Source organism: Bubalus kerabau, chromosome 3 (assembly GCF_029407905.1).
Source record: "Bubalus kerabau isolate K-KA32 ecotype Philippines breed swamp buffalo chromosome 3, PCC_UOA_SB_1v2, whole genome shotgun sequence".
NCBI classification, from domain to species: domain Eukaryota; kingdom Metazoa; phylum Chordata; class Mammalia; order Artiodactyla; family Bovidae; genus Bubalus; species Bubalus kerabau.
This window is the reverse complement of record NC_073626.1, coordinates 158,056,434-158,068,359: the sequence shown is the minus strand read 5'-3', so window position 1 is coordinate 158,068,359 and position 11,926 is coordinate 158,056,434. Positions and strand designations below refer to the sequence as shown.

The 11,926-nt window shown below is 41.0% G+C and overlaps 1 long non-coding RNA gene across 1 annotated transcript in view; it reads right to left on the bottom strand.

Moving 5' to 3' along the window:
• Positions 1 to 10,479: 10,479 nt before the first annotated feature.
• LOC129647832 (uncharacterized) overlaps positions 10,480 to 11,926 on the bottom strand; it is a 3,758-nt gene continuing 2,311 nt past the window's right edge. The window contains exon 3 of the long non-coding RNA XR_008712530.1: positions 10,480 to 11,155. This is a non-coding gene — a long non-coding RNA (uncharacterized LOC129647832). The remainder of the gene's footprint in view (positions 11,156 to 11,926) is intronic.

The following is an 11,926-nucleotide window of genomic DNA, read 5'->3' as shown; positions in this document are numbered from 1 at the left end:
ATCCCCTGGAGGAGGGCATGGTAACCCACTCTAGTACTCTTGCCTGGAGAATCCTATGGACAGAAGAGCCTGACAGGCTGCACCCCATATGGTTGCAGAGTTGGACACGACTGAAGTGACTAAGCAGCAGCAGCAGCAAGGGGGGTGGGGGGCTGTAATTTAGCAGATAAAACATGAGATTTCCTATTCCATGAATATAATTACAACCAACAATAAAAATATTACAACCATAAATAAAAATATTTATGTTTCCTTAAAGGGGTCCCCAGGAAGGCAGAGCGGGCACACTGACCACAGTGATAAAGAATGCTTTGGTGAGGAGTCACTAACATCACTGAAAGTTTGGTGTATCCCTGTAGGGCAGGGGCTGTTCCAGAAATGCACTCACTGGTAGCAATGGGGATGGAAGAAGAGGTGCTCAGTGGCAAGGCTTCACCGTCAGAAGCCAAGTGGCACAATTATAATGAGTGATCAGATCTGAAGAGTACCTGTAGAGAGATTTGGAGATGGTTGATGAAACATGGCCTCTCTAGGGGCAAAATAGATGGGCAGCCAATAAGAATACTCCTCACACTTTACCATCAAAAGATCTCAAGGACAAGGCTTCCCTGGTGATCAAGTGGTTAAGAATCCAGCTTGCAGTGCAAAGGACACCAGTTTGATCCCCAGTCCCGGAAGATCCCCACATGCCATGGGACAGTTGAGCCTGAGAGCCATAACTACTGAAGGTCATGCACCCTGGAGCCCGAGCTCCTCAACAAGAGAAGCCACTGCGGTGAGAATCCTTGTGCTACCAGCTAGGGGGTAGCCTCCGCTCATCACGACTAGATAAAGCCCTTGCATAGCAACGAAGACCCAGCACAGCCAAAAATGTATGAATATTAAGAAAAAGATTTAAAAAAAATCTCAAGGATGGATGATCAAGAGATAAGTAGGGCACAGACACAGCCAGTTTAATAAAAAGTTATGATCTCTTGCTAGCTTTCCAGATTTTGATATTTTCCAGACCCAGAAACTACAGACTGAAGGAAAGACTGGATCCCTAAGAAGGAAAACTTTGAAACACCACTGCAAGGGGACATGGCAATGCTTCCTCTATTCCTCCCTCAAAAGGAGGTTATTTACTGGGATAACTACACTAGAGAAAGGAGTCTACACAGACACACTCCAGACAGGGGACACTAGGTCCAAGTGGACATAGATACCCAGGGACAAGAGTATCATTATGGTGTGCTGTTTAGAGTGGGGCACATGGAATGCAGATAATAAATGGAGTCCTACCCCACATCTAACTCACAGTCAGTTAAGTGAGTTCATGGGTCTACCCAGTGGTCATCTCCCCAGTTCCAGATTAAATTCCGGGATGGAACATACTTGGGACTTGGCAGAACCAACATTTGTTTTTTGGCTGATGGGTTAAAAACCAACCTACTGAGAAAGCTAAGTAGAAGACTCTGAAACTGCTTCACTCCTTGGCCAAGATAGTAAACCCAAATTAACATTGGATTCCAGAAAGACAACAGAGATTAGCACCCTTAAAGACCTAAAGGATGCAGGAGTGTGGGTCCTAATTATAATTCCGTTCAATTCACCACTCTGACCCCGAAACTAGATGGATATTGGAGAATGAAAGTGAATTATTGAAAATTCAACTAATTAGAAGCCTTAATTGCAGCTGCTGAGCTAGATGTGGGATCTTGGTGAGAGTAAATTAACAAGTCTCAGCTATAATGTGGGTATTGATCTGGCAAATGCATTCTCTCCATACCCATCAGAAAGGAAGGTCAGAAACTGCATTCACTTGAGACGGACAACAGTACACATTTTTGGTATTGCTCCAGAGCTAAGACTCTCCTACCCTTTGTTATAATAAAAAGGATCTGGACCCTCTGGATTCTGCAGAGTATCACTTCGGTTATTACATGGTAACATTAGATAAATTGGTAACATTAGATCTGATAAATGCAAAGTGGAAAATGCACCGGAGGCCTTGAAGAAAGACAGTTCAGAGGATGAGAGAGAAATTCTACAAAGTCTCAGGAGCCTGTCAATTCATTGCAGTTCTTAGGGGTTCCAGTGGTCTGCGGTGTGCTGAAACATCCCCTCAAAAGGAAGGTTGAGTTACTTCATTGTACACCTCTAAGGTGCCACCAGAATGCTAGATGGCCATCTCTATGTTGCCACCTGGAACTACCATTCCTCCCATTTAACTGGATGATGTGAAAAGCTGCCAGCTCTGAATGAGGTCCAGGGCAGGAAAGGGCTCCCAAGCAGGTCCAAGGCTGTGGCTAAGTGGCCTGACACTTGTAGCTTAGGACCCTACAGACCCGTTGGTATTGAAAGTTGGTGATAAAAAAAAAAAAAAAAAAAAAAACAACAAAAAAACGATGCCATGTGGAATTTATGGACAGCTCAATAGGAAAATGACAATACAGACTCCAAAAGTCCTGGAGTAAGGCCATGCCGTTTTCAAGGGATGATTACACATTACTTGAAAAACTGCTCATCATGAATTGGATTTTTGTCAGACCCATGAAAGTGTAAGGTCAAATCTAACAGCAATCAGTTTTTTCTGTTTTTCAATATAAGCTATTCAATTTTAGAATAGTTTTAGATTTACAGAAAAGTTGCAAAGGTAGTACAGAGCATCCCCATATGCTTCATGTCAAGTTTCTATTATTAACATAGTATAGTACCTGGGGCTTCCGTGGTGACAGTAAAGAATCCACCTGCAGTGCAGAATACACAAAAGATGCAGGTTTGATCCCTGGGTCAGGAAGATCTGAAGTAGGGAATGGCAACCCACTCCAATATTCTTGTCTGGAGAATCCAATGGACAGAGGAGCCTGGCAAGCTACAGTCCATGGGGTCTCAAAGAGTCAGGCATGAATAACCAACTAACAATAACTATAGTACCTAAGAATGGTACATTTGTTATATCTAATGAACCATTATCAGTGCATCATTAACTAAAGTCCAAGTTTACTCAGATACCTTAGTTTTTACCTAATGTCTCTCTTTCAGGATCCCATCCAGGACGTGGTATTGCATTTGAAAGAAAGTGAAAGTGTTAGTCGCTCAGTCGTGTCCAACTCTTTGAGATCCCATAGACTTAGCAAGCCAGTTTCCTCTGTCCATGGGATTTCCTAGGCAAGAATACTGGAGTGGATAACCATTTCCTTCTCCAGGGAATCTTCCCAAACCAGGGATTGAACCTTGGTCTCTTGCACGGCAGGCAGATTCTTTACCGTCTGAGCCACCAGGGAAGCCTGTGATAGTTTCTCAGACCTTCCTTGCTTTTGGTGATCTTGATGGTTTTGAGAAGTGCTGTTCATGCGTTGGAGAAGGAAATAGCAACCCACTCCAATGTTCTTGCCTGGAGAATCACAGGGATGGGGGAGCCTGTTGGGCTGTCGTCTATGGGGTCACACAGAGTCGGACACAACTGAAGTGACTTAGCAGCAGTAGCAGCAGTTCAGGAATCTAGGAGAGGAGAGATGATAAGTATTGGTGTGGTTTTGAGACCAACTGTGGCAATGGGGCTGTAAGTCATCCAATTAGCCTTTCTTCAGGAAAAGAAATACACCAGATTCCAGGAGGAGCCTCTCCCAGGACGTGCCATGAAAAGCAAGCACTTCAGGCAGCACAGAGATGCTGTAATCTGCCCGCTTTGGGACAGAAATATCCATCCCCTCTGCTGCTGGCAGTGTCTGAGATCTCAGCCTGGTTTCTCTGTAGGAATTGCCATCAACCAGTGAGAGCTGCCTTGTCCAAGGTTGTCCCCCCATTTGGCCCATCCTGCCTCTACGGATGAGTTAGCTGGTGCAGGGGTGGGAAGGGTTATCCTAGCTCTGGAGCTCCCCAATAGATTGACAGAGACTTTTGTTGTGACAACATCTCAGTAGCAGTTTTGCCAACCCTGCTGTACGTATTTGCTTGCAAACTTCTTGCAGGCCAATCTCCATTTCAGAATCTTTTTCTCAGGAAACCATATCCTGACAGTATCTGAGTCAACAATACAATATGCAAGTCTGCAATTGTAGCTAAAACATTCATAGTGATTCTACATTAATTTTAGTGGAATTATACTGGAGCATTTATCTATTGAAACACATACTATTTCATTATGAGTCATTAAAATGTATTAAACAGGTATCTATCCTTGATATTAAGGCATTGTTTTTTAAAAGGTTAATTAGGTAGTTATTTGTAAATTCACTTAAATGGTTAAATTATTTATTTATTTTGGCTGTGCTGAGTCTTCGTTGCTGCGCCTGGGCTTTTCTCTAGTTGCACTGTGGGGGCTTCTCACTGCAGTGGTTCTCTTGTGGAGCACCGGCTCTAGGTGCATGGACTCAGTAGCTGCAGCTCTCAGGCTTAGCGCAGGGGCTCAGTAGTGTTGCATGGGCTTAGCTGCATGTGGGATCTTCCCAGACTAGGGATGTAACCAGTGTATCCTGCATTGCAAGGTGGATGGATTCTTAACCACTGGACCACCAGGGAAGCCCAGTTGAATCATTTTTAAAGATCATCATAAAAGTTAACTTTTCTTTACCTAAGACATTAAAGCCAGTAACTTCTGGGAAAGGACTGCATTGACAGCCTCAGAAACCAGTTTATATGATTTCTTACACAGAAAATCTGTTTAAGTTGCATTGAAAGGAGCATACTCATAATTTCTAAATCATTACTGTGTATAGAGTGAAAATGGCCAGCCACTTTGAACTTTCTTTTACAATGTTTCAAAGAGTGTTATTATTAGCTTGCAGAGTATTATTCTATATTTTTCTTTTGACAGGAAACAACTGGACATATGGGATTTCAATTTTCAATTTCCTTATCAGATGTGTTTAGAACCCTGTATGGTTTTCTTGTAGTCTTAACCTGATTTTCATCATTTAATCATTTAGTAAGTAAATAAGGTTTATCTAATTTTGCTACTCATCTCTATTCTAAGTATTTAGTGATGTTAAATTTAGAAAGAGCAGTCTTTTGTACGTATGTATGTGTACATATTAATATATTTATATGTTATATATTACAAAAAGAACAAAAATAAAATTGTGAGATTTATAAGAACTAAATAAAGCACAGACATATAGTACTATATGTACATATAGATCAGTACTCTTTCAAAAACCAACAGCAGTAGTTTTTAGGTAGCAATTTACTTTAAAAAATTCTTCCACGTTAATAGTGTGAAATGTGTAAGTAAACTTTTCATCATATATCCTAGATATATGTATTAAGCATTTGAAGTATCCTAATCAGGAAACTACTTTTCAATAGGGTTGTTTACTCATTTCAATCATCTTTATCAAAATTTACACCAGAAAGTTCATCAAGTTGCATAAAGAGTGTTAGGCATGATTTCCCATTTAAAAACTGATTTTCCACTTATGAATTATGAAACCACTCAAGTGGTTAGCTAGAAAGACTGACTGACCTCTATCCTCTTTGCAGGATGAAGACATAGATACTCATACACACTACTGACAGTGTGTATAAAGTAGACAGCTGATGAGAGCAGACTGTGCAGCACAGGGAACTCTACCTAATGTGGTGTCCTGTTAAATGGGAGGAAAGTCCCAAAGGGAGGGGATGTATGTATACACATGGCTGATTCATTTTGTTGTGCGGTAGCAGCTAACATGACATTGTAAAGCAACTATACTGCTGCTGCCGCTAAGTCACTTCAGTCGTGGCCGACTCTGTGCAACCCCATGGACGGCAGCCCACCAGGCTCCCATGGGCCTGGGATTCTCCAGGCAAGAACACTGGAGTGGGTTGCCATTTCCTTCTCCAATGCAGGAAAATGAAAAGTCAAAGTGAAGTCGCTCAGTCGTGTCTGACTCTCAGCGACCCCATGGACTGCAGCCTACCAGGCTCCTCTGTGCATAGGATTTTCCAGGCAGGAGTACTAGAGTGGAGTGCCATTGCCTTCTCCAAACTATACTGCAATTAAAATTAATTAATAATAGTGAAAAAAGAATCCATTATAACCAACAGTGCTGAGGAGTAGAGCACCTTTTTGTCCTTTGTCTGTCTACTTCAAAATCTTCACACCAAGTTGTTCCACTTTGTTACTGGAATATTGTTGTGTCTGCCCAAGATCGAAACTTTCACTCAAGTGTCTTTCAAACGTTTATTTCAATATTGTGGGTGTTAAGAAAAGAAAAAAGGGAGACTTCTTTGGGATTACAGGAAGCCGATCATAATTCCTGGTTAATGTGTGTTGTATCTTTAGAAGAGTTTGGGCTAAGATCTGCTTTCACTCAGTTGACCTACAGCCTTCATTTTCTTGTAATTGCTGGAGATCATTGGTATTTTACTCAAAGACTGGACATCTGCTGAAAGGTTACAGTGATTTAACTCAACTTCTACTGTCTTTTAAAAATATAAAAGTAATAGTACGATACTTTTTATATAAAAAATATAAAGGTAAATAGTAAAAAACAAAACCATGATACTCAAAATTCTAATGTGACTATTCAAAACATTTTGGGAGGGTTCACTTAAAAAAAAAAAGATTTATTTATTTTATTTTTTGACTGTGGTGGGTCTTTGCTGCAAGCTGGGGTTACTCTTCACTGTGGTGTGGAGGCTTCTCATCGTGGTGGCTTCTCTTGCTGCAGAGCACTCTCTTAGGTTCTTGGGTTTCAATGGTTGCTGCACATGGGCTCGGTAGTTGTGGGGCTAGGGCTTAGTTGCTCTGAGACGTTTGGGATTTTCCTGGACTAGGGATCAAACCAGTGTCCCTTGCATTGCAAGGCAGATTCCCAACCATTAGACCACCAGGGAAGCCCTGGTTCATTTTTTATGGGCATATTTGAAATTTGTATATACTTATTTTCTGTCCTGATTATTAAATTTAGGTCAAGGGTAATGAGCGCAAATGCTTCCAAGGGTAACTGCGTAGGAACTGTGGGTCAAGGAGAGTTATGTGTTCCTAACTCTAAAGCAGCACTTCCCTGGTGGCTCAGACACTGAAGAATCTGCCTGCAATGCAGGAGACCTGGGTTCGATCCCTGGGTCAGGGAGTGGCAATCCACTCCAGTATTCTTGCCTGAAGAATTCCATGAACAGAGGAGCCTGGTGGGCTACAGTCCATGGGGTCACAAAGAGTCACACACGACTAAGTGATTTTCACTTTTCACTTTAAAGGAAATACTTACAGTCTTTAGTCTCCTAAGACAGCCCACATACACTCTGTAGAGTGTTTCTCTCTAAATAAATTAACTTCTTGCCTAAAAAAAGAAAAAGAAACAGCTACTACTTAGCTTAAAATGATTGTTGTCATTGAATAAGAACTCAGTTCTGTTTGTAATTCTGATTTTTTGGCAAGATCCAAATAAGCATGATTTTTATGTAAATTTTATCCATCTTAAAATAAGGTTACTAAGTTTAAAATTTAAAAACATCATGTAAGCCAAAGATATATATATATATATATATATATGCATATATGAATGGACAGCTTACCACATTTCACAGATCGTAAATATTTTCTGTTACTAAGTACCTTCTGAAAGCATCATATTTACAAAGCTGCATATTGAGTAGATGTAAGCAATTTTACTGTTCATGGGGTTCTCAAGGCAAGAATACTGAAGTGGTTTGCCATTCCCTTCTCCAGTGGACCACGTTCTGTCAGACCTCTCCACCATGACCCGTCCGCCTTGGGTGGCCCCACATGGCATGGCTTAGTTTCATTGAGTTAGACAAGGCTGTGGTCCATGTGATCAGATTGGCTAGTTGTCTATGATTGTGGTTTCAGTCTGTCTGCCCTCTGATGCCTGCTGTCAGCGCCTACCAACTTACTTGGGTTTCTCTTACCTTGGACGTGGGGTATCTCTTCATGGCTGCTCCAGCAAAGCACAGCTGCTGCTCCTGATTCTCCAAGCCAGGCTTCAGGAATACATGAACCATGAACTTCCAGATATTCAAGCTGGTTTTAGAAAAGGCAGAGGAACCAGAGATCAAATTGCCAACATCTGCTGGATCATCAAAAAAGCAAGAGAGTTCCAGGAAAACATCTATTGCTGCTTTATTGACTATGCCAAAGCCTTTGACTGTGTGGATCACAATAAACTGGAAAGTTCTGAAAGAGATGGGAATACCAGACCACCTGACCTGCTTCTTGAGAAACCTATATGCAGGTCAGGAAGCAACCGTTAGAACTGGACATGGAACAACAGACTGGTTCCAAATAGGAAAAGGAGTATGTCAAGGCTGTATATTGTCACCCTGCTTATTTAGCTTATATGCAGAGTACATCATGAGAAACGCTGGGCTGGAAGAAGCACAAGCTGGAATCAAGACTGCTGGGAGAAATCTCAATCACCTCAGATATGCAGATGACACCACCCTTATGGCAGAAAGCGAAGAGGAACTAAAGAGCCTTTTGATGAAAGTGAAAGAGGAGAGTGAAAAAGCTGGCTTAAAGCTCAACATTCAGAAAACTAAGATCATGGCATCCGGTCCCATCTCTTCACGACAAATAGATGGGGAAACAGTGGAAACAGTTGCTGACTTTATTTTTTTGTGCTCCAAAATCACTGCAGATGGTGATTGCAGCCATGAAATTAAAAGACGTTTGCTCCTTGGAAGGAAAGTTATGACCAACCTAGACAGCATATTAAAAAACAGAGACATTACTTTGTCAACAAAGGTCCATCTAGTCAAGGCTATGGTTTTTCCAGTGGTCATGTATGGATGTGAGAGTTGGACTCTGAAGAAGGCTGAGTGCTGAAGAATTGATGCTTTTGAACTGTGATGTTGGAGAAGACTCTTGAGAGTCCCTTGGACTGCAAGGAGATCCAACCAGTCCATTCTAAATGAGATCAATCCTGGGTGTTCATTGGAAGGAGTGATGTTGAAGCTGAAACTCCAATTCTTTGGAGCTACCTCATGTGAAGAGCTGACTCATTGGAAAAGACCCTGATTCTGGGAAAGATTGAGGGCAGGAGGAGAAGGGGATGATAGAGGATGAGATGGTTGGATGGTATCACTGACTCAATGAACATGAGTTTGGGTGAACTCTGGGAGTTGGTGATGGATAGAGAGGCCTGGCATGCTGTGGTTCATGGGGTCACAGAGTCGGACACTGACTAAAGCAATTTTGCAATCTTTCATCTATTTTTGGATATGTAGTGGTTTTTTGCAATTTTTCTCTACAATAAACGTCTTCATATGCATTGCTTTCTCCTGTGTTCTTAGTGGAATTACAGAATCAGAACAGGAATACCTAAATTCTATTTTATATACATCATTAAATATTTTCCACAAAGTTTGTACCAGTTTATGCTTTTTCCAGCAATGATGTATGAGAATATAGTTTCAGCATATCGTCATCATTCAGGGATGTACCAAGAAAAAAATGGCAAAGGAAAATAACAGCACCTCCTTGTTAATTTAATTTGAATGTCTGTTTGTTAGAATGAGCATTATTCCATATGCTTCTTTACCACTTTTATTTCTTTTGTGATTGGTCTATTTGCTTCTGTTGCCCTTTGTCTACAGGGTGAACTCCTATTTTGAAATTGTAACAATGTCAAGCTATAAAGCAAGGTATAAATAAACATCAACACCTGGCTCATGTTTAAAACATCTGTTTTACAGGGCTTTTCTTTTCTTTCCTTGTTGTCAGCTTTCATCCTGGGCGTTTTCATTGTCTCACATGGCAGCATCCGTAACAGTGGCAAAATGAACTGAAAGGCATCTTTAAATCGGCTTTGATATTGGCTGTATCTCTTTCTTGTGTGGGATATAAATCTCAAGGATTAAGACTGCTGAAGTTTGACACCTATATTTTGGGATTGGTTTCTGAATTATTAGTTATGAATTGTTTTGAGTTTATAAATGCAGGTTTTAATACTGTGTTATTAGGCATTAGACTAACTCTTGGTTTTGAGAGTCCATACTCAAAATTTCAGAGTTCAGAAGGGTCTTAAAAGTCATCCATTCTAAACTGCTCACTTTGTTGATGTGAAATTGAGTCCAGATTGCTTCTCCAAAACCACACAACTGGCCAGAACAGCACCACTGTCTACTACTTAGGCCTCTGACCCCTGGTTTAATTTCCTTTCCATTTCACCACGCCGCCTTCCTCTTCTGTTGTTGCTTGTGTTGCTACAGTTTGCAATATAATTTGATCCTGATATATCTGAATTCAACTAATGAATGACTGCATACCTGTATGCTCACGTCAGCAATCCATTACAGAAAGTAATTATTTCGCTCTTTCAAGCCTGTTGAAAAATTTTCACAGAGTCATGGAAAACCTTTATAAATATTGGTTCTATTACTCTTTTATTCCAAGAGATTATGCAGGTAAGAGTAGGAGCCAAGAAGTAAGAAAAATTAAATCTCCAAATGCTTGCTTTACTAATCATAGAAGCACAAAACTGCAGCCTAGATATTTTATTAGGGGTAACTCTATTAGCATCATTATGGCAGAGGTTCAAATTCAATCTGGGGGCAAAACACTGCACTTGTGATTTCTATCCAAAGGCATTTGATGTTAATAAAATACACACAAAAAAGGAATTGCCAGCATTGTTCTAGAAGCTGAACGTTTACTTTGGGTATCGAGACTATTCCTGTGCGTGGAAAGGTCTGCAACTTTCTTTGTGGCAGCCAAGGAGGTGGCCTATAGGGTCTTGCCTCTCAAATGTAGCAGGGATCTCAGATTAGGCCTAAATTAGTACTTTTCAAACTTAAGGGTCTTGTTAAGTACAAAGGCGGTTGAATTCCACTCATGATAGTGTGATTCTGTAGGATTAGCATGGAGACTGGGAATATTAATATACTTTTAACTTTAGAATAGTTTTATTTATTTATTTTTAATATTTATTTTTGACTGTGTTGGGTGTTCACTGCCATAAGGGCGTTTCTCTAGTTGCACCGAGTGGGGGCCACTCTCTAGTTGCAGTATGCGGGTTTCTCATTGCAGTGGCTTCTCTTGTTGTGGGACGCAGGCTCTAGGCCATGTGGGCTTCAGTAGTTGTGGCACACAGGCTCTAACAGGCTCAGTAGATGTGGTGGACGGGCTTAGGTGCTTTGTAGCTTGTGGAATCTTCCTGGATCGGGGAATCGAACCTGTGTCTCCTACGTTGGCAGGCAGATTCTTTACCACTGAGCCACCAGGGAAGCCCTAGAATAATTTTAGATTTATAGGAAAATTGTAAAGATAGTCCAGAAAGTTTTCATATACCCAACTCCCATTTTTGCTATTTTATTAACATCTGACACATGGTACATTTATCACATCCAGTGAACTAATACTGATACATTATTATCTACTAAAGTCCATACTTTATTCATATTTCCCCATTTTTTTTAACCTAATTCCCCAACTGTGAGTTACAGAGACCCCTAACAGAAAGTCATATTTGTATTATGCAACAGGAAAGTCTGGGGTGGGGCAGTCCATGGACCAACTGAGTCATCTATAGCTTACTTCCAGCTCTTCATCCTTAACTATGACTTTAATCCTCATGGCTCCAAGAGGGCTGCTACCTCAAGAGTTAGTGTCTACATCCAGGGAAGCAGAAGGTACAAGAGCAAAGGAATAAAGGGCATGTTATCTGTACCTGTTACTCTAAAAGAGTTTGCTTATAAAATGGGATTGTCCAGAACTGGGTCATTGGGCCAGCCATGAATACAGGGGAAACTGAGAAGGTGAGTAATTTTAACTGGGCACCTTGAAAAAAACTATAATTCTGTGAGTGAGCAAGAAGGGGAGTGTGGCTGGTAGGTGGGCAATCAGCAGTACCTGCTTCCCAGAGCTGCCACCAACAATGTATTTATATTCTGCAAATTGTTCATACCCTTTCTTTCCATTGTCCATAGCAAAGTGATTTTCTGAAAAATGCAAAGAGATTCATGTCCTCTCCTGCTTAAAGCAACGTCCTTTGGAAAAAGT